This window comes from Bos javanicus, chromosome 13 (assembly GCF_032452875.1).
Source record: "Bos javanicus breed banteng chromosome 13, ARS-OSU_banteng_1.0, whole genome shotgun sequence".
NCBI lineage: Eukaryota > Metazoa > Chordata > Mammalia > Artiodactyla > Bovidae > Bos > Bos javanicus.
In genome coordinates this window covers 70,193,469-70,219,562 of record NC_083880.1, presented here as the reverse complement: position 1 = coordinate 70,219,562, position 26,094 = coordinate 70,193,469, and the positions used below count along the sequence as shown (strand labels likewise).

At 46.1% G+C, this 26,094-nt stretch overlaps 1 long non-coding RNA gene across 1 annotated transcript; it reads right to left on the bottom strand.

Annotated features, from left to right (window-relative positions):
- Positions 1-367: 367 nt before the first annotated feature.
- On the bottom strand, positions 368-10,384 carry LOC133259733 (uncharacterized). The gene is made up of 4 exons (XR_009740496.1): positions 10,122-10,384; positions 2,505-2,580; positions 1,364-1,986; positions 368-612 (listed from the first exon to the last, which is right to left on the bottom strand). It is a non-coding gene; the product is annotated as an uncharacterized LOC133259733 (long non-coding RNA).
- Between the last annotated feature and the right edge of the window lie 15,710 nt (positions 10,385-26,094).

Genomic DNA, 26,094 nt, shown 5'->3' with positions numbered 1-26,094 from the left:
AATATTAAAATAATAGTAAATTATCTTTATATCCAGACTACACTCTTTTCTTTCTAGGAAATCCATGAAAACCAACTGAAAATATTATTGAAACTAATAAGAGAAGTCAATAAAGTGCTTCAGTATAAGAAACACACACAAAAAAAGAAATATATAGAGAAATTTATGACTTTCTTCTATACTACCAATAACCAGTGAGTAAATGGAATGAAAAAAATCCATTCATAATTGCAATAATAACTGTAGAATACCTGTACATAGGACTATGACCAAAAGTATATGGTTTACATGAGAAAAATGATAAAATATTTCTAAAGAAAAAAAACTAAAAAGGTTTGAGATACCACATTTCATTATAAAAAAAGATACTAGCTTTCACTGAATTACTTTATAAGGATCCAGTGACCATTTTTTGAGATTTTGAGTATGAAGATTTTCTCAAAAATGATTTATTTTTCCATCCCAGAGCTAGTTCAATTTGTGCCAAAAACTGTTAATTGTGCTTACCCCTTTCCTCTACTGACTGTTTCTTGTAAGAGGTCTTGATGCTCTTATGTCTGCCAGGATGGGAGAATGAGTTTTCTGGAAACACTCTGGTCTATAGATCTGTGTCTGACGAGAGAACCAAGAAGATTTGGACAGGGTTTGGGAAAGAGTTCTTGGAAGAATGCACAATCAAAGCAGTTCAAGGCTATGATTCAGGAATAGATGATGCTGACAGTGATGTGACAAGACTACTTCCCTTCTCATCAAAGCTTGGCACCTCCTGAGGCCAAGATAGCGCAGGTGGTGAAACAGATTCTGAATACATTTTGAAGATATAGTTGATAGGATTTGCTGACAAATTGAACATAGGGTGAGAGAAAAAGAGATGGATCCAAGATGACTCCAAGATTTTTGGCCTGAGCCATTGGAAGCGTGGAGTTGCTGTTTCCTAACATGGCAGAAACTATAGGATGAGCAAGATTCAAAGAGGTCTGAAATTTGATTTTGGACATGTTATATCTGAGATGCTACTGGATAACTAAAAGAGGATATCAAGCAGGCAGTTAGATATGTAAGCCAAGAGCTCTTGGGAGAATCCAGGGTTGGAAATATCAGTTTGGGGGTGTTAGACTCCAGTATTCTTGCCTGGAGAATCCTAGGGACAGAGGAGCCTGGTGGGCTGCTGTCTATGGGGTCGCACAGAGTCGGACAGGACTGAAGCGGTGACTTAGCAGCAGCAGCAGCAGAGCCATGAGAGGGAGGCCCAGGTGGATTCATTGTCAAGAATCCACCTGCCATTGCAGGATATTTGAGTTCAATCCCTGGGTTGGGAAGATCTCCAGGAGTAGGAAATGGCAACTCACTCCAGTACTCTTACCTTGCCTGGTTAATCCATGGACAGAGGAGCCTGGCGGGCTACAGTCCGTGGGATCACAGAAGAATTGGACACAACTTGGTGACTAAACAACAGAGCCATGAGAGTGGATGAGGTCACCGGGAAGTAAATGGAGATAAAGGATCCAGGACTGAGTCTGGAAAAATCCAACATTTAGATTGGGGAGAGGAGAAAGAAGCAACAGAGAAAACTAAGAACGGTTATTGAAGTAGAAGGGAAACTATTAATAGAAGAATGCAACGTCATGGAAGATAAGAACAGGAAGTGTTTCCAGGAGCAGAGAATCGTCACCTGTGCCAAACACTGCAGGTCAGTTGTATTAGTTCCGGAGGAACCAGCTGCTGTGACAGAGCTATTCCCCATATCTCACTGGTATAGGCAATATGTTTATTTCTCGTTCACATATAGTATTTTCAGCAGCAGAGGGGAAGGATAAAAGGGAAAGAGAAGCGGTTCTCCACTCCACGATGATAACCAGGGTCCCATGCTGATAGAGTCTGAGTCATCTTCAACTTGTGGTTTTCAAGGTCAGTTAGCGTGTGATGTCAGCCAGGAAATGGGGGCGGGAGATGAGGCTGGCACACGGGAAGTGAATTGGTAAGAGTCTGGTGAGAGACAGAGAGCACATTCAAGTTGGGTAACTAGAGAAAAGTGTAAAAAAGAGACGATGCATAAAGATGCGAGCAGGGGCAGGAACACTGTTACAGGCTTCCTGTAACTCTGGTATGGTTGATCGTGGGAGCTATTACCACCCCAGGTCTGACGAGACAGGAGAAAGTAATGGTCAGAGGAAATGGGGGAGAGAAAGAACTATGTGGGGAGAGATGCTGGACTGAAGCTTTGGTAGAGGAAAACAGCCAACCCAATCCCACAGGAGGGAGCCGGGGGAACAAATACTCTGACCTCACTCTCCTCCTGCCCTCCAGTCTCCTCCAGGTATCTTCCATTGACTCCACCCAACCAGAAACCAGAAGGCTCATTGATAAAGTCCCTAGTGGTTATGCTCCCAAGGTACACAACAGCATGGAGGACAGTGAGAGGAGTGGATCTGGAGGAGTAAATATCCCGCACAAGATGTTTCTATAAGTCAGGCTTGGAAGTCACAGAACTTCCTTCCACTTACCTTCCATTGGCTGGAACCCAGTCATATGGCCCCACCTAACCACCAAGAAGTTTAGGAAATATGGTCCAGCTGGTGCCTAGGAAGAAGAAAGAGAGATTTAGTGACCAGATAGCCTGTCTCCAACTCAAGGTCAAGCAAGATGATAACCATCCATTGACCATTAGATTTAACAACATGGAGGCCATTGGTGATTACAATAGTCTGGTCTTGGTAGAGTGGTGGGTGTGGGAGCCTAGGTGGAATGGATTCAAGAGAGAGTTGGAGGAGAAAGCACAGCAGTTATTAGCAACAACAACAACTTCTTTCAATAAGTTCTGATGTACAGCAAAGCAATAAGATTCCATTTCCTTCTTCAGGGGATCTTCCTGGCCCAGGGATCGAACCCACGTCTCCTGCATTGCAGGTGATTTCTTTACTGCTGTGGAGAAGGAAATGGCAACCCACTCCAGTACTCTTGCCTGGCAAATCCCATGGACAAAGTAGCCTGGTAGGCTACAGTCCATGGAGTCGAAAAGAGTCGGACACGACTGAGCGGCTTCACTTCACTTCTTTACTGCTGAGCCCCTGGGGAAGCCCTCTAAACACTAGACTGCCAGGGAACTCCTTTGCTTTGTTTTTTACAATGAAGAACCAAAAGCTTATTTTTATGCTAATACGAGTTTTCCAGTAGAGAAAAAAAAAAATATGTTGTAGGAACAGAGGCTAAATGGTTGTAGTGAAGTCCTTGAGTAAGCAAGCAAGGATGGGGGCTAGCGATAAAGCAAAGGTTGGCCTTGGAAAGAACACAAGCAGTTCATCTCTCGTGACAGTGATATATGGACAAAGTCCAGGTGCGGAGTAAAAGTGTGCTTATTGAAGTTCTTTTTCCAATCACTTGTATGATCTCAAGGAAATAAAAAGCAAAATTAGGGCACATCCCTGGTGGTCCAGTGGCTAAGACTTTGCTCCCAATGCATGTCGAGCAGGTTCCTTCCCTGGTTAGGGAACTAGATCCCACATGCCATGACTAAAGATTCTACATGCCACTGCTGCTGCTGCTGCTAAGTTGCTTCAGTTGTGTCCGACTCTGCGCGACCCCATAGACAGCAGCCCACCAGGCTCCCCCATCCCTGAGATTCTCTAGGCAAGAACACTGGAGTGGGTTGCTATTTCCTTCTCCAATGCATGAAAGCGAAAAGCGAAAGTGAAGTCAGTTGTGTCCGACTCTTAGCCACCCCATGGACTGCAGCCTGCCAGGCTCCTCTCTCCGTGGAATTTCCCAGGCAAGAATACTGGAGTGGGTAGCCATTCCCTTCTCCAGGGGATCTTCCCAACCAACAGATATCTAAATTGAATTCAGTCTCAGGCCGTCTGCCTTCAGATCCCTTGCCCTTGACTTCAACATGTGGATCTATACATACTGGCCATGTCAGAGAGTGATAAACACCAGAGGTGGCTGGGCTTGAGAGGAATAAATGAAATTTTACAATTTTTTGTTGTTGTTTTTATAAATTTGGCTGCGCTGACTCTTAGTTACAACATATAGGATCTAGTTCCCCAACCAGGGATGGAACCCAGGACCCCTGCATGGGGAGCACAGAAGCTTTGGATTCCACTGGACCACCAGGGAAATCCAGAGAGGAGTAAATGAAACTTTAAAAGGTCAAAGGGCTGAGGCTTGTAGGTGAGGATGAGATGCTCTGCGTAGGAGGGAGTTTCTGGGGGCTTGCTGTGAGAGATGATTGACCAAGTGGTGACTCAGAAAGCCTAGGACCAGAAGGCAGAGCCAATATCAGGAGGACAGGGACGAGTGAGTAGATTCAAAGAGACCCTCCCACCATCCTCAGCTTGTGTCGGCTCTGCATCTATCAGCATGTTACGCTTGACAGGGAGGTCTGGCACGCTGCAGTCCGTGGGGTTGCAAAGAGTCAGACACGACTTAGCGACTAAACAAGAACAACAACAACATTCCCATGGTTTCCGTGTGTATATCACTGGCTGAGACTCTGTTCTGTTTCCAGGGTGCTGTGGTGGTAACCGTAATGACGATACTATGGTAAAAACAGCTTCCAGTCAATGAAAACTTGATAACAACGATGAACTTCGTGAAGAACTTTATCAATGAAAGATTCATCAATCCGGGGAAAAGGGGATATGTGCATGCATGCAGATGACTCACTTTCCTGTACAGCAGGAACATAACATTGCAAAGCAACTATACTTCAATAAAAATAAATAAATTCATCCGTGAGTGAAGAGGCTTCCCGAGTAGCTCAGTGGTAAAGAATCCACCTGCCAGTGCAGGAGACCTGGGTTTGATCCCTGGATTGGGAAGATCCCCTGGAGAGGGCATGGCAACCCACTCCAGTATTCTTGCCTGGGAAATCCCACGGACAGAGGAGTCTGACGGGCTACAGTCCACGGGGTCACAAAGAGTTGGATACAACTTAGTGATGAAACAACAAGTAAATGAAGAACCAAGAATTTTTCTTACACTTTATCATTTGATGCTTATAATACCACTGTGAGGTACACACCGCTCTTCCCATTTTCAGATGAGCAAAGTGAGGCTCAGAGAGGTTGTATCCCTTGTCCAAGGTCACACAGGTAGAGAGTGGCAGAGCTGGGGCTTCAACCCCAGCCTGTTAGAGTCAGAAGCCTACACTTGCTACATGGTACCATCTGCCTATTTGGGGGATGAAAAACCAGGAACCTAACAGGGCCTCAGGGGGGCAGGGCCCCTGTGTGAAAGGGACTCCCTTTAATGAAGGCAATTGAGAAACAAGCCTCCTCTTTATTTGCCTGTAACAGGGGCTCGGCAAAGCTAATTATCTTCCTGTGAACCAGTTAACTATTCAATTTTCTCCATTTGGATAATTCATTATCAGAGTCAAATGCAGGATCCAGCTAATTTTAGAAACATGCAGCTGTAGGGTCAGCTGGGGAACAAGCCCAGCTGAGAAAGCAGGAAAAGCAGGCACCAGCCTCCGCTTTGAAGGGAGAGGGGGAGACCTGAGGGGCCCCATGGCCGGCAGGAGTAGAGCAAAGGCTTCGGCGAGTGGGCTGGGATTCCCCCAGCCCCAGAAAGCAGGGAAGTCAGGGAGGGTCTGGAGCCCCAGGACCGCAAAGCTGCAATCGAGGCTGCCAGCACCCACTCACGTAGAGATGGGGCACTTCAATCACTAGCTGCTTTAACTGCCTCCTCCCTCCCTTTCGGGGATCCACGGGAATCAGTCATCCCTTCATCCTTACGGTTTCACTGGGAGTCAGCTCATAAAGGTGTCAGGCCACAAGAAGAGAAAGACCTTAGGTCCTGCCTCTGACTATCGACAAGGGTCAACATTGCTAACATTTATCAAAAGTCAGTCCTGTCTCATACCAAGGAGGTTACGAGCTGTCATTTCCTGTACTATAGATGGGAACACTGAGGCTCGGAGAGGTAATGTCACCTGCTCAAAATCTCGTAATTAGATTTATGGCAGAAGTTGGGATTTGAGCTTAACTCCCAAATTCGTGCTCTCATTGTCCTTTTTTTCTTTTTCTTGCACACAAGTTATTGTTTTTTTCCCCAGATTCTTTCCCCTCATAGGTTATTATAAAATATTGAGTATGGTTCCCTGTGCTATATAGTAGGTCCTTATTGGTTATCTATTTTATATGTAATACTGTGTAAATGTTAACCTCAAATTCTTAAGTTCTCTCTCCCTGCCTTTCCCCTTTGGTAACCATAAGTTTGGGCTTCTCAGGTGGCTCAGTGTTAAACTTTCGCCTGCTAATGAAGGAGATGCAGGAGACAAGGGTTTGATCCCTATGTCAGGAAGATCCCCTGGAGAAGGAAATGGCAACCCATTCCATTATTCTTGCCTGTAAAACCCCATGGGAAGAGGAGCCTGGAGGGCCACAGCCCATGGGTTTGCAAAGAATCGGACACGCCTGAGTGCCTGAGCACAGCACAGCAACCGTTAAGTTTATTTTCCATGTCCCTGGGTATATTTCTGCTTTGTATTGGTATATAAGTTCATTTGTATCTTTTTTTTTCTTAGATTCCACATATAAGCTGTATCATGATATTTGTCATTGTCTGTCTGGCTTACTTCACTTAGCATGATAACCTCTCTATGACCACCCATGTTGCTGCAATGGAATCATTCCATTCTTTTTTATGGCTGAGTAGTATTCCATTCTGTATATGTACCACATCTTCTTTATCCATTTATATGTTGATGGACATTTAGGTGGCTTCCAGTCTTGGCTGTTGTAAATAGCACTGCTATGAACATAAGGGTGCATGTATATTTTCAAATTATGGTTTTGTCCGTTTTCATTCCAATCCCAAAGAAAGGCAATGCCAAAGAATGTTCAAAGTGAAGTGAAAGTCACTCAGTCATGTCTAACTCCTTGCAACCCCATGGACTATACAGTCCATGGAATTCTCTAGGCCAGAATACTGGAGTGGGTAGCCTTTCCCTTCTCCATGGGATCTTCCCCACCCAGGAATCAAACTGAGGTCTCCCTCAATGTAGGCAGATTCTTTACCAGCTGAGCCACAAGGGAAGCAATGTTCAAACATTTGAAAGAATGTTCAAACTACTGCACAACTGCACTCATCTCACAGGCTAGCAAAGCAATGCTCAAAATTCTCCAAGTAAGGCTTCAGTAGTATGTGAACTGAGAACTTTCAGACGTTCAAGCTAGATGTAGAAAAGGCAGAGGAACCAGAGATCAAATTGCCAACATCTGCTGGATCATAGAAAAAGCAAGAGAGTACCAGAAAAACATCTACTTCTGCTGTATTGACTATGCCAAAGCCTTTGACGGTGTGGATCACAAAAAACTCTGGAAAATTCTTCAAGAAATGGGAATACCAGGCCACCTTACCTTTCTCCTGAGAAACCTGTATGCGGGTCAAGAAGCAACAATAAGAAGTGGACATGAAACTACAGACTGGTTCCAAATTGGGAAAGGAGTATGTCAAGGCTGTATATTGTCACCTTGTTTATTTGACTTACATGCAGAGTATATCATGCAAAATGCTGGGCTGGATGAAGCACAGGCTGAAATCAGGATTATGGGGAGAAATATTAGTAACCTCAGATATGCAGATGACACCACCCTTAGGGTAGAAATCGAAAAGGAACTGAAGAGCTTCTTGATGAAAGTGAAAGAGGAAAGTAAAAAAGCTGGCTTAAAGCTCAACATTCAGAAAACTAAGATCATGGCATTCAGTCCCATCACTTCTTGGCAAATAAATGGGGAAACAATGGAAACAGTGACAGACTTTATTTTCTTGGGCTCCAAAATCACTGCAGATGGTGAGTGCAGCCAGGAAATTAAAAGACTTGCTCCTTGAAAGAAAAGGTATGACCAGCATAGACAGCATATTAAAAAGCAGAGATATTACTCTGCCAACAAAGACCCATCTAATCAAAGCTATGGTTTTTCTGGTGGTCATGTATGGATGTGAGAGTTGGACTATAAAGTAAGCTGACCACTGAAGAATTGATGCTTTTGAACTGTGGTGTTGAAGAAGACTCTTGAGAGTCCCTTGGACTACAAGGAGATCAAACCAGTCAATTCTAAAGTAAATCAGTCCTGAATATTCATTGGAAGGACTGATGCTGAAGCTGAAACTGCAATACTTTGGCCACCTGATGTGAAGAACTGACTCATTGGAAAAGACCCTGATGCTAGGAAAGATTGAAGGGAGGAGAAGGAAACGACAGAGGATGAGATGGTTGGATGGTGTAAGCTCTAGGAGTTGGCAATGGACACAGAAGCCTGGAGTGCTGCAGTCCATGGGGTAACAAAGAGTCGGATAGGACTGAGTGATTGAACTGAACTGACTGATGGTAGTTCTAGTGTAGTTTTTTTTTTTTTTGAGGAACCTCCATACTATTTTCTATTCTGGCTGAAGCAATTTACATACTCACGTATAGTGTGGAAGAATAACCTTCTCTCCACACCCTCTCCTTTCCAGCATTTGTTATTTGTAGACGGTTTGATGATGGCCATTCTGACCAGTGTGAGGTGATACCTCATTGTAGATTTGATTCACATTTCTCTAATAATTAGCACTTAAAGCCACATGCTATGCATGCAATTTCTAGAAGCAGCAGGATAAAGAAAGGGCGTGTTGGGACATCTCTGGTGATCCAGCGGTTAAGAATCCGCCTTGAAGGGCGGGGCACTCGGATTCAATCCCTGGTCAGGAAAATAAGATCCCACATGCCTCAGAGCAACGAAGATCATGTGCTGCAATTCCTGAGCCTGTGCACTCCAGAGTCCACATGCCACAGCTAGAATCTCTATCCCAAAATTGCTGGAGCCCACATACTCTGGAGCCATGTGCTGCAAATAGAGAGTCCAAGCGTTGTAACGAAAGATCCCGCATGCCGCAACAAAGACCTGATGCAGCCAAATAAATAAATACATAGTTTTTTTAAGGAAAAAAAAAGAGAGAATGGGGGTGTTTGGGCAGCAAGGTTTGGAGGGGCGCTCGGTTCAGTAAATAAAGTCAACTGATCAAGGATATTCAAACCCTCAGCAAACTCCTTAGAGGAAAGGGGCACATTCCTTCTGTCTGCAAAAAAAAAAAAAAAAGGTCTAGAATTTTTGCCACTGTCTATTCCCATGTGCTTGAGGATCATCAAGAGAGATCAGAAAATAACCTGGTGAGTCTGTCTGCTGGGCCAGTTGCTGGGGGCCAGGGTTGGGGTGGGAGTATACTGACAATAGTTCTACTGAGCACTTATTCTATGCCAACAAGTATGATCATCACTTTTTTCAAGGTTTAACTCATTTAATCCTCACAATGCTCCCTGAGGCTGTCATTCGTATCATCGCCATTGTAGATAGAGAAACTGAAACACCAAACACAGTTCCTCACTAGCCCTTGGGAGAGGAAGCTGAATTCAAAATCTGAGCAGTTTTACTCCACAGCCTCCCTCCAGCCAGCTGGGCCCTGGCAGAGGGTCAGAGGGCTTCCCTGGTGGCTCAGATGGTAAAAAAAAAATCCTTCTGCAATGCAGGAGACCTGGGTTCCATCCCTGGGTCAGAAAGATCCCCTGGAGAAGGAAATGACAATCCACTCCAGTGTTCTTGCCTGGAGAACGCCATGAACAGAGAAGCCTGCAGGCTACAGGGTGTGGGGTTGCAGAGAGTTGGACAGGACTGAGCAACTAACACTAGAGGGTCAGAAGGAGAGCAGGTGGGAAGACCACCCAAACCATGGAGAGCTCCCTGAGGCCCTGAGCTTGAAGAGCCAGGTTCCTGAGGCTGGTTCTTTGTGACTCCTGACCACCACCAGTGTCTTCCCTTTGTGGAGAGCTCTGATTTCTTGCAGAGGGAAATTCTCCTTGGGCCAACGCTGAGGGCCCAGATGCTCTGACTTGATTCAACTTCCTGAAAAGCCCTGCAGAGTGGAGTCCTGAGCCAGACGCATTCATCCTCAGGGTTCTGGAAACCCATCCTCTGAGAAGTCAGTTTTTTCCAGGGTGAGCAGACAGAGAATTGCTCTCCACATCAACCCAACAGTCACTTCCCCTGTCCAGCCCTGCTCTTTCCACATCTGCCACTACTTCCCATATCCCATTACTATGGGAAAGCCAAGCCCCTCTGTCTCAGCTTCTCCATTTTTACCTCTGCCATCCCTGCAAAAGCCCAGGGCCAAAACTGGATCTGCCCAAATTAGGTCTTCCACCTTTTGCCAGCCCTGATGGGAGTTTCCAAGTTCAAAGCCAAGCTCCCCGGCCCAAGCTGTCGGCCCAGAGCCCCAGCAGGTGCAGCCTAGTTGCTAAGCAACATCTTTGGAGCTCTGTGTTTTCCTGTCACATGACTATTGTTGCTAAGGAAACAAGTCCTCTGGCATCCCGGGACACAGCAAGGCTTAAGCAGCGGTGTGTTACCTGAGGTCTAATAAAAACCTTCCTGTCCCTGGTTTGTGATGAGTTGTGAGTCCCTAAACTGCTCTAAGGGACCATCAGATTGATCCTGTCTTTTCCTCAGGCATTGACTTTTCAGAGGGAGTACCTAAACTGGAGTCTTGGGCACTCACTGGGCACTCATAGCATCCAGTTCTTTGGGATGGTCAGTAGCAAGAATGGCTTTCAAGAGATGTACTAATATGCCAGGGTTCAGAAGACAATCTTGCAGTCCCAGTTCCCCTACTTCTATCAATAGATTCTGCTGTAGGGTCAGAATGAAAACGATTTGGATTGGAGAGTGGGAAAACTGAGGAGAGGCTATGGACAAGAGGGTTATAGCGGGGTCTCAGTAATACAGCGGCAAGAGAGCCGGACGGGGGTCTGCTCCCAGTACCACCCCCACACCCACAGCTCAAACAGCAGGAGGATGGATGCCACAGTCTCCCCGAGGGCTTGCTCCCTGGATTCTCATGAGGAAATCTCTCTAAAAGACAAAATGATATAGAGATGGACAATAAGAAAGGAAATATGAGGGACTTCCCTGGCAGTCCAGTGAAGAAAGCTTTACACTTCTAATGCAGGGGGCATGAGTTCGAGCCTTGGCCGGGGAACTAAGATTCCAACATGCTGAGAGGCACGGCCAAGAAAATAAGTAAATAAACATTAAAAATAAATAAATACAATTAATCCATTAAAATTTTTTTTCTAAAAAATGTAAAAAGAAAAAAAGAAATATGAGAGAATTGGGGTATCAATGAGGAGTTGCGACAATTGAATAACATATAGAAATTAGAAAAGTAAAGAACAGAGAGAACAAATGGGAGGAGATTATTCAATCAATAGTAGAAAAATATTGAAAATAATTGAAAAATCCCAGAAAATATGAGTTTTAAGATACAGAGATTCTAAGGAATAGATCCAAACCAAACACTTATTTCTATCTCCAAGTCACATCTTTGAGGGAATCACTGGTGACAGAAGATCCTAAGAGCTTATAGAGAATTAAAATGATTTTCATAGAAAATATCAAAATCATAACAGCATCAGACTTCACGAGTAGAAGACGGAAGACCACACAGATCTTCTAAATGTCCAAGGAAAATGAGTTCACCCTTTCCATGAGAGCTGCTTTCATTTCCAAGACTTCTTTTTTAAAAAAATATTTATTTATTTGGCTTTGCTGGATCTCAGTTGAGGCATGTGGGATCTTTCAGTTGCAGCATATGGGATCAAATTCCCCGATCAAGGATCAAATTCAGCCTCCCTGCTTTGGAACACAAAGTCTTAACCACTGGATCACCAGGGAATTCCCAAGACATCTTTCTTTATGTGATTGATACGCCCTCTTTTTTTTTTTTTTTTTAAGAGAAAGGGATATCTTCTCTTCTCCAACTTTTTAAAAACAGCTTTATTTATTTATGGCTGTGCTGGGTCCTTTGTTGCTGGGCAGGCTGTTCTCTGGCTGCGGTGCGTGGGCTTCCACAGTGGCCTCTCGCGCCGACCACGGTCTAGAGCACAGGTTTGGCAGGTGTGGTGCCCTGGCTTTAGTTGCTCTGAGGCACGTGGGATCTTCCCGCATCAGGGATCAAACCCACATCTCCTGCGTTGGCAGGCGGGTTCTTTGCCTCTGAGCCACCAGGGGAGACTTGATCCCCCTTTTATAACACTTTGTTCGTTTTTCATGGATGCACTGTCTAATCTTATCTCCTGTCTATTGTCTTGAATTCCTTCAAATTGAACCTATTTGGGTCTCTACCTTTCACACTGGAGTTTTCCTCAAATGTTTGGGGATGTTTAGTGGGTTGTTTGGATGACTGGATTAAGCTTAGAAGTTTAGGTTGCCTGGTCATACATAAGGGGAAAGCACCAAAAAACTAATCAGCAGCTTTTTGCACTTGGTGTGGACATGTGGTTTGAGAACTGCATGGTGAGGTGATTCCCCAGGATCCATTTGTTAGATCCTTCTTAGGCTGGGCAGATTCCCCAGAGAGACCAGTTGGCCACACTCCTGCCTAGAGGATGTGATCTGGCATTCTAGCAATTTTGAGAGAAGAAATGGGTGGGAGTTTTCACATTCAGTCTTCAGTTTCTGCATTCAGAAAATAGTGTTTTCAGCAGGGACACCCCTGGCCTCAATTATACCTGGCACCCCCAAATCTAGAAGCCCAATTTTACCTTCTCCAGAAAATAATCTGCTGGGGAAGAGAACTGGGAATTTTAGACTTTAATCTTTCTGGGTTTGGTTCTTTTTTTTTTTCTTTTAATATTTATTTATTTGGCTGTGCTAGGTCTCCATGGGAGGCATGTGAGATCTTGATCCTCATTGCAGCATGCAGGATCTTTTTTATTAATAGTTGAGACATTAGAGATCTAGTTGCCTGACCAAGAATCAAACCTGCTCCCCCTGCACTGAGAGCTCAGAGTCTTAACCACTGGACTGCAGGGAAGTCCTTAAATCAATCTTCATGTTTTAGCCCCATCTGATGGTGCTACCAATCCCTAAACTTTTTGGGGGGAGTGAGGGGAAAGGCAGGGGAGGTTCTACCATAAAAGCAGGTTGCATTTATTGGCTTTTCCCATGGCCAGTTTAGGATCAGGTTTCTGGGTCTTCTAAGTGAGCCCCATTTATTCCTGTGCTCTCCAACTTCTAAAATTTTATCCCTGCTTGGGGAGATTCATCTTTGAAGATGTAAACCTTTTTAAAACACCTGCACTGTTATGTAAGGATTCGGGGGAAGAATGTTCGTTATCAGTTGCACTAGTTCAGTCTGCCATCTTGCACCCAAAGTCTTGAATAACAACTGGCACTAAAGAGCATCGCCCGGATTCCAATGTTGGCTTTAGTATCCTCACAGTAGTGTGCACTGGCTACTTAACCATAGGCAAGTTTCAGAAACTCTGTCTCAGTTGTCTTTTCTGTAAAATAGGGATGATGATGGTACTGAGACAGGCCTGGGACCTGGGACCCTTCGCTGCAGTGTTGCAAAACTTGCACCTGGACAAATGTCTTCCTAAGCTACAAAATACAAACTGTAAGGGACTAAGGGATTACGTGCATGCTGCAGTTGGGGCAAGTTATGAGCAAAAAAGATACAAAAAAGTCAAAAAGCCCAACTGCCACTGAAGACCCAAGAGCCAAAAGAGAGTGTCAGGAGCAAAAGCAGGGTGCTCTGAATGCCCTCTCCACACAACACCACCATAAAGGTGGGAGAAACACCTAAGCCCCCGCTCTGGCTGGATCCCTGGACACACCCCTACCCTCACCTCAAATAAGAAACTGAGGGAGTGAGCAAGGGAACCTGTTACTTATTTTTGCTGAAGCCTGGCCTTGAAAGCTTTGTCTGGCCTCTGGTCAATTTCTATGGATTGGAGAAGGCTAAGAACCCTGGCTGGTAACAGTACATCCTTCCTTTGAATGTTGTGAGCTCTTAGACCAGTGCCTAGCACACAGTCAGCCATTCTATCAGAGATGATCAGAGGATGGTGGCAGTGACGATACAGATTACCACATGGCAGCCCCTGTGGCACAGGCAGTGGGTCTGAGGAAACCAAGATGAACATTTCATTTCACTTTTTCCAGTTCCAAACTGGTGTAACTAGTTCTCCCACTCTAATCTATACCATGTAAATACAGTATGTGCCCTAGGTAAACTACAAGCAGGTGGAAGTTCTCCTTGTGCAAATATGACTGGTGACTGGTAACAATGTAAACAGAGTATTCAAATGAACTGGAGGCTAGCATTGCAGGGCAGTTGTTTTCCAATACGGTTGGATCTCTTCTGTTTAAGTACAATGGCCACGGGCATCATTTCCCAAATGACTTCCTCACACATTTATTTCTGAGACAGCATCCAAGTCTCATTGTCTGGTACTTGTTTCGCAGGGCAAATGACACCATCTGGACAAGGGAAACAGCATATGCTTGGGGGCAGTGTCCCCTTCTTACCCCAGTGGCTTAAGCAAAGTCTCCTCCCCCTTTCAAGAGCATTCTTCATGTTTTCCTTTCTTCTGGTCGGCTTGGCTTTCATCTTTTAAGCTCTGCTCTCTTTATCCTGCTGAGCAGGCAGCAAACCTGCAGGTTCTGTGATCCTGCTGCTCAGCTTTAAAAAAAAAAAAAAAAGAAAAACAAAACAAAAACCAAAAAAAAAAAAAAAAAAGCCACTCTGTTGCAATTTGTGAACTTTCCCTCCTGGAAGGCATAAGCCATCAGGTTTTGTGAAAGCCACTGCTGCAAGGTCTTGAAATTGATGAGGAAAAGATGGAAGAGGCAAAGAAAGAAAGAGACAGAGGGAAAGAGGCATGGAGAGAGGGAGAGAAAGGAGAGAGGTAGGTGGGAAAGCAAGAAGAGGGGAAAGAGACAGGGAGGGTATCCCCCACCCCCAGCTCCCAGTCTGAACCCTGCTTTTAGAAACAAGGCTTCTTTTATCATGAATGCCAGGCAAGTTTTTTCCACTGAAGATTCACTACCAAGCTGAAGATGACTAGACATATTTTTTAAAAGACAGCAACTGGGTTAGTCTTAGAAGATGCAGCTATTCATATTATCAGCGTCATCGTGCCCTGTTGGGAGTGTTCTTCAACCAGTAACCTGTATTTGGATGGCTCTTCCTCCTAGCTTCAAACACAAAACCTCCACTTCCAGGCAACAATCTCAGACCAGATCATTCAGGGGCCCAGGGGTGTCTCACATATGTTCACAAGTCCGGACAGTTACCCTGAGACATCTGCAGATGTATTCTTTGGTTCCAGCCACCCTCCAGTGGGGTCACCTACATCACTGGGCAATGCTCTCTTCCTCCAGACGTTGCCACGTGGCGAGATACCAATAAAAGACCAGCAGCTGGGCTGTGACTGGGGACAGAGCTGTGCAAAGTCTTCAGGTTAGCATCTCTTTTAGTTTTCCCATTTACAGTCTGTCTTCAGTTCAGTCTCTATCTCTCTCTCCCAAGTCCAACTTAAGATTCAGATATGATACTTATTGGACACAAATCTAAGTGGAACCCCCTTCTCTGAGCTCAGAATTGCCCACAATGAAGGTCTCGCTCACTAGGTCTTGTTCTCTGGTTCCCTCTTTGTTTAGGGTGAATTTCCTGCCACAAAGCCCCTGATAACCCAATGCCAATAGACATCTGGTTGGCAAGCTCATCAGTTCTACAGAGACATAACCAGACAGGTTACACCCCATATGTGGACACAGCTTAGACTAGGCTGGCGAGCCTGCTACCCTCTTGACCCTTGGAAATCTTTCCCAGTCTCTTTCATGAGCTTCTGCCTTCCCTCAACGGTTCTACCTTAAAAAGTGAAGATATGATTCTTCCATTAATGCTTTTCAGAGCTTGGCTTCCAGGAACAAGGATTTGACATGCTGAATAATTCTGTCCTAATGAGCTCTCAGCACAAACAAAAGCTGTTCTTACATACCCCAGGAACAAAGTAAGTAAGCCTATTGCTGCCCTATGCTTTGACCTCTGATCTGGGAATCTATCCCCCAGCCCCTCAATCTCACCCCTCTCTGCCATGCCGAATTGACTGGTTTGAGGATTCCCCAGTCAGGCCCCAAGTTACATGGAAGCAGGCGGCTGTCTTCGACCTCAAAGGTGGAAGCAAGTCCATATGGATCATCTGATCCCTGAGCCAGTGTCTCCAGCTGCAGTCAGGTCTTCCTCAGGTTTGCCTTCATTTTGGTTCTTGGTCAGCTTCTTGAGGGTTTCCCACATGGCGCTAGTGGTAAAGAACCCGCAGGTTTGATCCCTGGCTCAGGAAGATCCCCTGGAGAAGGGCATGGCAACCCACTCCAGTATTCTTGCCTGGAGAATCCCATGGACAGAGGGACCTGGCAGGCTAGAGCCCATAGGGTCACAGAGAGTTGGACATGACTGAAGTGACTTAGTAGACTCACGTGGTTTCTTGACTGGAGAAGGGAACACTCCAGTTTACTTTTGGGGCCACTTCTTCCTGTCTTACTCTATTTTTACTGTGGAGCCATGATGCAAACAACACAGCTCTCCACTCGCTCTGTCTTTTTTGGGGGGTTGGGGGAAGCCTCACTGTGAGGCATCTAGGAGCTTAGTTACCTAATCAGGGGGTCAAACCTGTTCCCTCTGCAGTGGAAGATTGGAGTCTTAACCACTGGACCACCAGGGAGGTCCCTTCACCTGCTCTCTTTGGTGGGGAAGGAAAATTACCTGCCTACACTGCACTTGGCCTTGAGGTCCTGCTCTCCCTGGACCATCATAAGCCGTTGTCATTTAGTCACTCAGTTGTGTCCAACTCTTTGAGACCCCATGGACTGTAGCCCGCCAGGCTCCTCTGTCCATGGAATTTTCCAGTAAAGAATACTGGAATGGGTTGCCCTTTCCTTCTCCAGGGATCTTTCCAACCCAGGGATCAAACCCACGTCTCCTGCATTGGCAGGAAGATTCTTTACTGCTGAGCCAGTAGGGAAGCCCAATCAAAACGCTTGCCTGATGCTAAGTGGACCCCTCCTCCCTGGATTTTGAATCTGCAGCAGAATGTTGTTGTTGAGCCACCAGGGAAGCCCATATATACATATCAGTTCAGTCAATCAGTTGTGTCCGACTCTTTGCAACTCCATGGACTGCAGAACATCAGGCTTCCCTATCCTTCACTATGTCCCTGAGTTTGCTCAAACTCGTCCATTGAGTCAGTGATGCCATCCAGTCATCTCATCCTCTATTTTTCCCTTCTCTTCCTGCCCTCAATCTTTCCCAGTATCAGGGTCTTTTCCAAGGAGTCGGCTCTTTGCATCAGGTGGACAAAGTATTGGAGCTTCAGTTTTAGTATCAGTCCTTCCAATTAATATTCAGGGTTGATTTCCTTTAGGACTGACTGGTTTGATCTCCCTGAAGTCCAAGGGACACTCAGGAGTCTTCTCCAGCCCCACAATGTGAAAGCATCAGTTCTTTGGCACTCAGTCTTCTTCATGGTCCAGCTCTCATATCTGTACGTGACTACTGGGAAAACCATAGCTTTCACTATACAGACCTTTGTCAGCAAAGTGATGTCTCTGCTTGGAACAGAATGATTCAAGAACACAAGTGATTTCCATGTAGTAGAGCTACTAAAACCAAACTTCCTAAAGAGACTGCTAATTCTGGCTCCCTAGATCCTGGAGCTAACCTTATTCCTGATCTTTCTAAAAGCTGACTATTTGGCTTTCCTTACAATCCTGTGACTTTTCCTATAGTCTGCGACTGTGTCTCCTTTATCCCTAAATTAGTCCAAGTCTGTATCTGTTGCTTGCCACTAAGAGCCTTACCTAATTTCACAGGGATGGTCTATTCTCCATCACCCCCCGTCACCTAGGTTCATTTCAGAGCCAGGAAAGTTCAGGCTCATCACTTGCTGTATGCCCACAGTTCCCAGGCAAACTGCAGCTTCTGATTCTTTGTTACCATCTTTCAGAAAGTGGCTGTCTTCAGTTTAAAAAACAAAGTTTTCATCTATGATCCCTCTCCACTGATATTACCTATAACGGACAGGGCTTAACCAGGAAAAGAGAACCACTTTAAGTATTTAAAGGAGAGGGAATTTGGGGCTTCCCTGGTGGTCCCGTAGTTAAGAATCCCGCCTGCCAGTGCAGGGCACACAGGTTTGATCTCTGGTCCCCCATGCCTTGAGGCAAACCGAGCCTGTGTGCCACTACTACGAAACTTGTGTGCCCTAGAGCCCGCACTCTGCAACGAGAGAAGCCACTGCAATGAGAAGCCTGTGCATCACAGCTAGAGAAAGCCCGAGCATAGCAACGATGACCCAGCATAATCAAAAATAATAAACAAACTTGTATAAAATAAAGGAGAGGAAATTCAAGGCAGAGATTTGGTTATGTAAGTGATGGAGGCGCTGACAAGCTAACCTGAAGACAGTGAGGCAACTCAGAGCTTAACAATGACAGGGAGTCACTGATACGCCTAGGACCAAGGGACAAAGACGACAGCCACTCCTGAGAATGCCTCCCACGACAGAGCTGGGGGAGAAACACCCTGGCTATTCCTTTCCTCCTGTTCGCCAGTCTTCTGCCAGCGCCTCCCAACTGTCACCCAGCTGACAGAGTAGCCACGGAAAGGAAACTCCGGGGTCAGCCCCGCTGTGACAGAGCAAAGCAAGGGGGAGACAGTGATGGGATCCGAGAGCAAGCCAACCTTGGACAGCACACGCTTCGTTATTTCAGTGACTTTTCTGAGAGTATGATTTAATTTCCGAATGAAATGAATTTAGCATTTAAATAGCACTTAATAAGTGTTTGTCAAGGTTCAAAATGCATGCCTTATTTTCATTCCTTCTTAAATACAGATCTTATCACACCAATAAAAATAAAAAAGTGTTCTCTACTGGCAGCAGCTCTGTCTCTTGATCACGGGCTCAACGTAATTAACAAACCCCTTCCTTTCTTTCCTGTTCTCTTTGACTCACACACTTGTAGGATCAAGGGATACAGGAGCAAACCCACCACCGCCACCAAGAGCGGTTTCTGGTGCTGCATCCGCACACCTCCAGACCCCAAAGGAACAGGGCAGTTACTATTTGGCAGCTTAGTAACACAAATTACTCAGTTCCTCCCCCATCCTCCTGCCTTCTCCTGCCTGATTTCCCCAGCTGCCAACTACAAGGCAGGGCTGGCCTCACATCAGAGGACAGAGAAATGGGAGTGACCACAGCCCAATGACAAAACAGGGCTCTCTTTTCTTACATCAGGAGTTGTTAAAATGTGTATGAGTAAACATTTGGTTAAGCGATTTATTTCATTTAACAATTTTTAACTCTGAGAGCAGCACAAGTGTGTGATCTGAGCCCGCAGCTTTATCAGTATGTGTTGTGTTACACCGAGGCTCCGGCATTCTGTGCAAGCTTACATAACTCTGAGAAAGTTGTGCTGCAGGGTTTGGGCTCAGTCTCCCAATAAAAGCCAGCTGCCCATCCTCTCTGCAGCTGTAAGAGAATGGTGAGCCATGGAATGAGAGCAGGAAGAGAAGACATCAGGATCAAGCACATAGTAAGCCCTCAATATTTATTTAAGCATACATAGATGTTTAATGGCAGAGTCAAAGGCAGAGACAATGCTGGGGTCTGAGACATAGAACTTCCCAGGGTCTCTGTCCTGGGCTCACGTGTCCCAGCTGGAACAAACCCTCGCACTGCTCTCCAAATGAATTGCTACATCTCCACCAGTAGTCTATCTGACTGTAGGTGTGCTTTCCCAGGACCTTCTGTTGTAATGAACTTCCCAAGGGAGGTCACCACCTAGACGTCCTACAGACACCTAAAACAACATGCCAACTCATGAAGTTCTTAATCTCTACCCCAGTCTTTCATGTCTTAGGGAGTGGTAGCCCTGCCATTCCTGTATCTAACTGAAAAACTAGGATAGCATCCTGGATAACTTGTTCACCCTACCAGCATCATTACACCGCTACTAGCATCTAATGTACTCTATCTCCCAAACACTGCCTGAATCTGACTACTTCTCTCCATCACTATAGTTCAGAATACCTGTTATTTAATATTTATACTCCATGTCACCTTTTAATTGATGATCTGGCTACCTTGTCCATACCGTAGTTACTCATTCATTCATTGCTCGATTGTTTATTGAGCACCTGCCGCATGTTAGGAGTTGTTGATACGTGTGTGCGTGCTCAGCCGCTCAGTTGTGTCCGACTCTCTGCAACCCCATGGGCTGTAGCCCACCAGACTCCTCTGTCCTTAAGATTTTCCAGGCAAGAATACTAGAGTGGGTTGCCATTTCCTTCTTCAGGGGATCTTCCCGACCCATGGATCAAACCCATGCCTCCTGTGTCTCCTGCATTGGCAGGTGGATTTTTTTACCACTGAACCACTTGGGAAGCCTTTGGTGATACAGTGGTAAGCAAAACAGAGTCCTTGTCCTTATGGAACTAACATCCTTATAGGAGTCAGCTGCCATTCCTAAAGCACGAATATCATCACATCTGCCCCTCCCCCAATTTCAAATATATCAATGGTGTCCCACTGCCATCAGCGTAAAATCCAAATTCCCTACTATGCTCTTCTTCTATAACTCATCTCAGGGTCTCAGTCCTGGGCTCATGTGTCCCAGCTGGAACAAACGCTAGCCCTGCTCTCCAAATGAATCACTACATCCCCCATCCCCTTTGCTTATCTTCCCAGTCATGTGGAAGATGACTTTTCAGTCAGTAACTTAAATGCACCAAGCCTAGGGACCTTGCTGGTGGTCCATTGGTTAAGATTTCCCCTTCCAATGCAGGGCTTCCCTGATAGCTCAGTTGGTAAAGAATCTGCCTGCAATGCAGGATACCCTGGTTCGATTTCTGGGTCGGGGAGAGCCTCTGGAGAAGAGATAGGCTACCCACTCCAGTATTCTTGGGCTTCCCTTGTAACTCAGCTGGTAAAGAATCCACCTGCAATGCAGGAGACCTGGGTCCCTTCCAGTGCAAGAGATGCAGGTTGGATCCCTGATCAGGGAGCTTGGCCAAAAAACCAAAGCATAGAACAGAGGCAATATTGTAACAAATTCAATAAAAATCTTAAAAATGGTCTGCATCAAAAAGAATCTTTAAAAAGACCACACCAAGCCTTTACATATCTTGGAAGATCTCTCCCCATTTCTCTTTGCCTTGCTAATAGCTACTCACCACTCAGGCCTCAGCTTAGAGCTCTCTTGGTCAGTGTTAAGTTATGTTGGTGACGATGGAATTTGGAGAAGGTGAAGGATTCTTTGAGACCTGATGCCCATTCTGTCCCAACCACTTCTGCTCATTCCTTCTCCCTAAGTCTTTGAAAGAAATATGCACCCAGAGAACAAAGCCAGGTAAATGTACAATATTGTGTTCATTTTTCTGAGGTTCTGGCCTCTTGTGCTGGATTGACTCACGTGGAGGATTTCTTTGATCTGAGCTAGAGGGAGACCTAACTGACCTCAGAAGAGTACATTCACCTTTGGCGCACCTGAGCAGCACCCATTGTAAGAAGTCAGAGCCTAGCCCATTGGGGGCAGCAGCTCTGGCAGAAATGACCTAACTGAACTGTCTCTGAAGTAGGATGCTAGCTTGCTTTTCTGAGGCCAGTGTTCAAGCCCTTTTTGTCAGTTCTATGATCTACTTCCAATAAATCACTTTCTCTCTTTCGGATCACCATGTCAACAGAAATAATCTATAAACAAATTGGGATGGAAACGTTTTAGTTGAGTCAAACTGGAGACTAGAGCCTGAGAGACTCAGACTCAAGGAGGGCTTCAGTTGTATTTCTCCAGACTCCACAATGAAAGCGGCCACAGGCAAAACCTGCAAAGTCATGTACAATTGTCAGTCAAGAATTAGGATGGGAGGGACTTCCCTGATGGTCCAGTGGTTAAGAATCTACCCACCAATGCAAGGTACACAGGTTCGATCCCTGGTCCAGGAAGATCCATGGGGTAGCTAAGCTGGTGCGCCCACAACTGCTGAGCCCGTGCTGAGCCACCAAAATGAGAAGACTGCATGCCACAGCAAAGAGGAGCCCCCGGCAGCTGCAACTAGAGAGAGCTCGCACATAGCAGTGAAGATCCAGCATAGCCAAAAACAAACAAACAAATAAAAAAATTTTTAAAGAATTAGGATTAGAACCGGCAAGAAGTAAGGATGCTTGTTAAGCAAGGATTGGTTGGGAGCCAAAATGATTACATAGTTACGAGGGGGGAAGTCTTTGAGACCTGAAGTTGGCGCTGGCGGCTGCTGGTAGACATTGTTCTGAGAATGGCGGGTGGCGTCCTTGAGCTTGATACAGGTCAGAAAACTCAGGTTCTCAGTGACACACGAATGTGTCTGAGATCACATCCACAGTGGCCACCCAGCTCCATTTTGGATGCCTGAACCATGGCCATTTTTATTTTTAAATGCCTTCTTTAGTAGTTAAAGCAGATGTACAATGCATATTTGACAAGCCGGAAGACAGGCTGTTCAAGTCAGCGTAAAGTTCAAGCCAAATCATGTATAAGCCAGAATGACTTCCCCATACCTCATATGGGAAAATGTCTTCCATCAACTGGATGTGGTTTCTATTGTTGCAAACCAGAAACCCTGAATGGTTTCATATCCTTTCTGTCTTATCCCCACCATGGAGCCAATCTCCACTTCCCACCCCAATGGTACGAAATGGTAACCCCAAGGATGAATATACTGAGCAGGATAATTGCCCAGCAGGTCTTGACTTACCCACCCACCCCAGGCTTTCATTGATGGGTTGGAAACACAAATCTTAAATGGAAACAAATCCAGGACATTTATCTTCTCAACCACCTTGGAGGATCAGAGGTAGTATTTCAAAAGAGCTAATTATAAGGGAGGGAGATTCACCCTTGGCCCTGTGGCCCAGTTAGTATCCTGGCCTGTGGCCCATGCACATTGGCATGCCTCCTATTTGGAGGCAAAGCCAGGGAGAGAGAGAGGAGCTGGACCTCTCCCTGGAGTCTAGTAGTTGTGGATGAACAGAAAATGTTTGTTGTCTTTCCAGACATTCCATGGTTCCATGATAAATGGGCACCATTGCTCCCTGCCTTTGTTACTTCACCACGCTCGTGATCTATTGCCTTTCTGTCTCCATCTCCATCTCCTGCCTTCTCCCTCTGGTGAGTATTGATTTCTTTTACCCCTACTATTCGCTCTCACTGTGTCCTTGCTTCTCTCCAGGCTCCTTCTGTCTACCCCACAGCCTCTTCTGCCTGGAAACGTTGCTGCCTCATGGCTTCTGCCGGCCATGCTGCTACCTAAGTTGATCCCTCAGATCCAAACTTCCCCAAGGAGAGTGTGATTAGATCTGTGATCCCTATTCATCCAAAGAGTCCTGCACAAGTCCTATGGCTTATGGCCACTTTGCTCATAAAGACTAAAGAAATGTCAAACACACAGAGTTAATGGATTTCATTCTAATCCAGTATTTCAGACTCAACATGTACAAACCTAAGCCTGTCATCTTCCCTCCCAGATCTGTTCTTCCTCCTGTGCTCCTGAACACAGTGTATGTTCTGTAGAAATGTGGTCTTCAAAATGAAGTCCTTGCCTACACCTTACCTCTCCAGCATCATGTCTTTTTGCTCCCTCTGTCCCACAGCTATCAGAACGTCTCATGTGCTGTGCTGTCCTCAGTCGGTCAGTTGTGTCCAACTCTTTGAGACCCCGTGGACTGTAGCTCACCAGGCTCCTCTGTCCATAGGATTCTCTGGGCAAGAATACTGGAGGGGGTTAGCCATACCCTTCCCCAGGAGACCTTCCCAACCCAGGAATCGAACTGGTGTCTCCTGCATTGCAGGCGGGTTCTTTACCAGCTGAGCTACCTGGGAAGCCTGAACTTTTCATATATAATTTTTAATATAAAATCAGCTCTTGCCACCCTCTAACCAATGCTTTCCTTTTAACCACACTCCACACAAGGGCTTTGTTTGGATTTCTCCATCTCAACTTGTATTTCCCTTTCTCTACACAAGAGCCCAGTCTGGAGTGTTCAAACATCTCCATCTGCTGAACCACAAACCCTTCAGGGCAAGAATGATGATTTAGTGACCTTTGGAGCTGATCCAGAGGGGATGCCAGCTGCTAAAAGCCAATTGCAGTGACCCTGAAAGATTCTTCCCTTAGGGTTCAGTATACCTGACCACCGCCCCCATCCCCTGATTCAACAGCTCGTCTTGAAGAGGTGTGGAAAAACGAGGGTCCTGGAGATAGCCGAGTGGGATCGCATGGTCCTTCCCTTGTGCCAGAGATGACTCAGGTGTGAACAGGTTTGCAGGCTCAGTCCCGAGAGCACCTCTCTCCATAGAGGGGCAACAGGCGAGAGGACGCAGTTACAATCTAGGTGGTCCTTTGCCTGACCTGCCTGGGGCTGTGGGGCTGTCTGGCTGCTCTAAGCACCTCTCTGTGGAAAGAGCGAATTTTCTCTCGCTCTGTTGATTTCACTTGTGATGTTGCAGGATTTCTGGCTCAGGAGTGACTCAGCTGATTTGCCTTCTGACATGCTTCAAGTGGAGTAGGAGGGGGGAAGAATGGTAGGGGATCAAGTTGCAACCAAAGTTTGAGTCTTATGATTATGAAGAGGCCTGGTCTCATGCCCATAAGACCCTGGAGAAGGCCAAAAGGGTCAGGGTCTGGTCCTGAATTTAACCCCAGGGAGGACAGCAGGGCCTGGGGGAACTCTGCCAGCTCAGGAAGGATTTAAAGGGCTGCAGGGTTCACGGGAGAGCCCAGACTCTAGGACTCTCCCAATGAGCCACCAGACTTAGTGGTGGGAGTCCAGCTGATAGGTGATACCAAACAAGAGGTATATCAAGGTTGAGACAGAAAACGGTCTTCCTGAAAGTTGGAGAAGGAAGTAAATTATTTAAAGCAACAAATCAGAGTGAGATCTATCATCAGGTGCAGAAACAGTGGGACGTCCCTGGCGGTTCAATGGTCAAGACTCTGTGCTTCAAACACAGGGGGCCCAGGTTTCATCCCTGGTCAGAGAGCTAAGAGTTCACGTGCTGGGCAGCATGGCCAAAAAAAAAAAAACAGCCTCTCCTCTGAAAACAGAAGCCAGCCCCATGAGTCTAGGCACAGGCTGGGTGGGGAGGATAGACCTCAGAAGAACCATCCTGCATTTATCACTCTGTGCTGGGCACTGGGGGCGCAGAGATGAGTGATGCCCTGGGGGGAATCCCTGTTTGAGTTTAGTGGTGAACACAGACCCAGTAAAACTTGGTCAGGGCTAGGGCAGAAGTAGCACCAGGGTTGTAGCGCACAGAAGATGAGGCTCTGACTCTGCCTTTTTGGAAAGAGCGACTAGAGGTCCTTCCTCTTGGGGGGACTTGGGGGTCCCTTATAGTGGAGGGGAAGGTCTGAGGGTCCTTTACAGTAGAGGCGAGTTGGTAATTAAAGGATGTAAGAGCAATTACTAGGTGGAAAAGTGAAGCCTGGGTTCTGGCATAGAGGTATGTTACAACAAAGCCTGCTTGGGGCCCTGCCAATACTAAGATGAGGCCGATGCGCTGGGTGCCTATGAAAATTAGCAGCAAATGCTGCAGATGTGGATGGAGGAAGAAGAAAGGGATGTAGTCCTGGTTATGATTTTGGTGGTCTTACCTACTAATAAGGGCTTCCCAGGTGGCCCAGCAGTAATGAATCTGCCTGCCAATGCAGGACACACAGGTTCCATCCCTGGGTCGGGAAGATCCCCAGGAGAAGGAAATGGCTACCCACTCCAGTATTCTTGCCTGGGAGATCCCTTGGACAGAGGAGCCTGGTGGGCTACAGTCCATGGGGTCACAAAAGAGTCGGACACAACTTAGCAACTGAACAACAACAAAAAGAAGACCTACTAATAAATACGGATTTTCACACCACAACCCGAGCATCTGACACGATCAAATTACAACTCTTCCTCTTAAGGAGGGAAGATGGATGTTAGCTTTCTCCTCTTTAGTATGAGTTCCTTTTTTCCTCTAAATGTAGGAGTCTGACTTGGCCTGGCCTCAAGGCAAAAGGGAAACCAAGGCGAGAAGTGGGGGAGGAATTGCAACTCAGTGTGCGCTCAGGTGTGCCAGACTCAAACCCAAAAACTCACAATGTGCTGCAGCAAGGATGCTCTGATTGTCAGCCTACCCACTACTTCTGCCCGGCTGGTGCTGGTGCAGGAATACGCTGGGGCCCTGGGTGTTGTAGCAG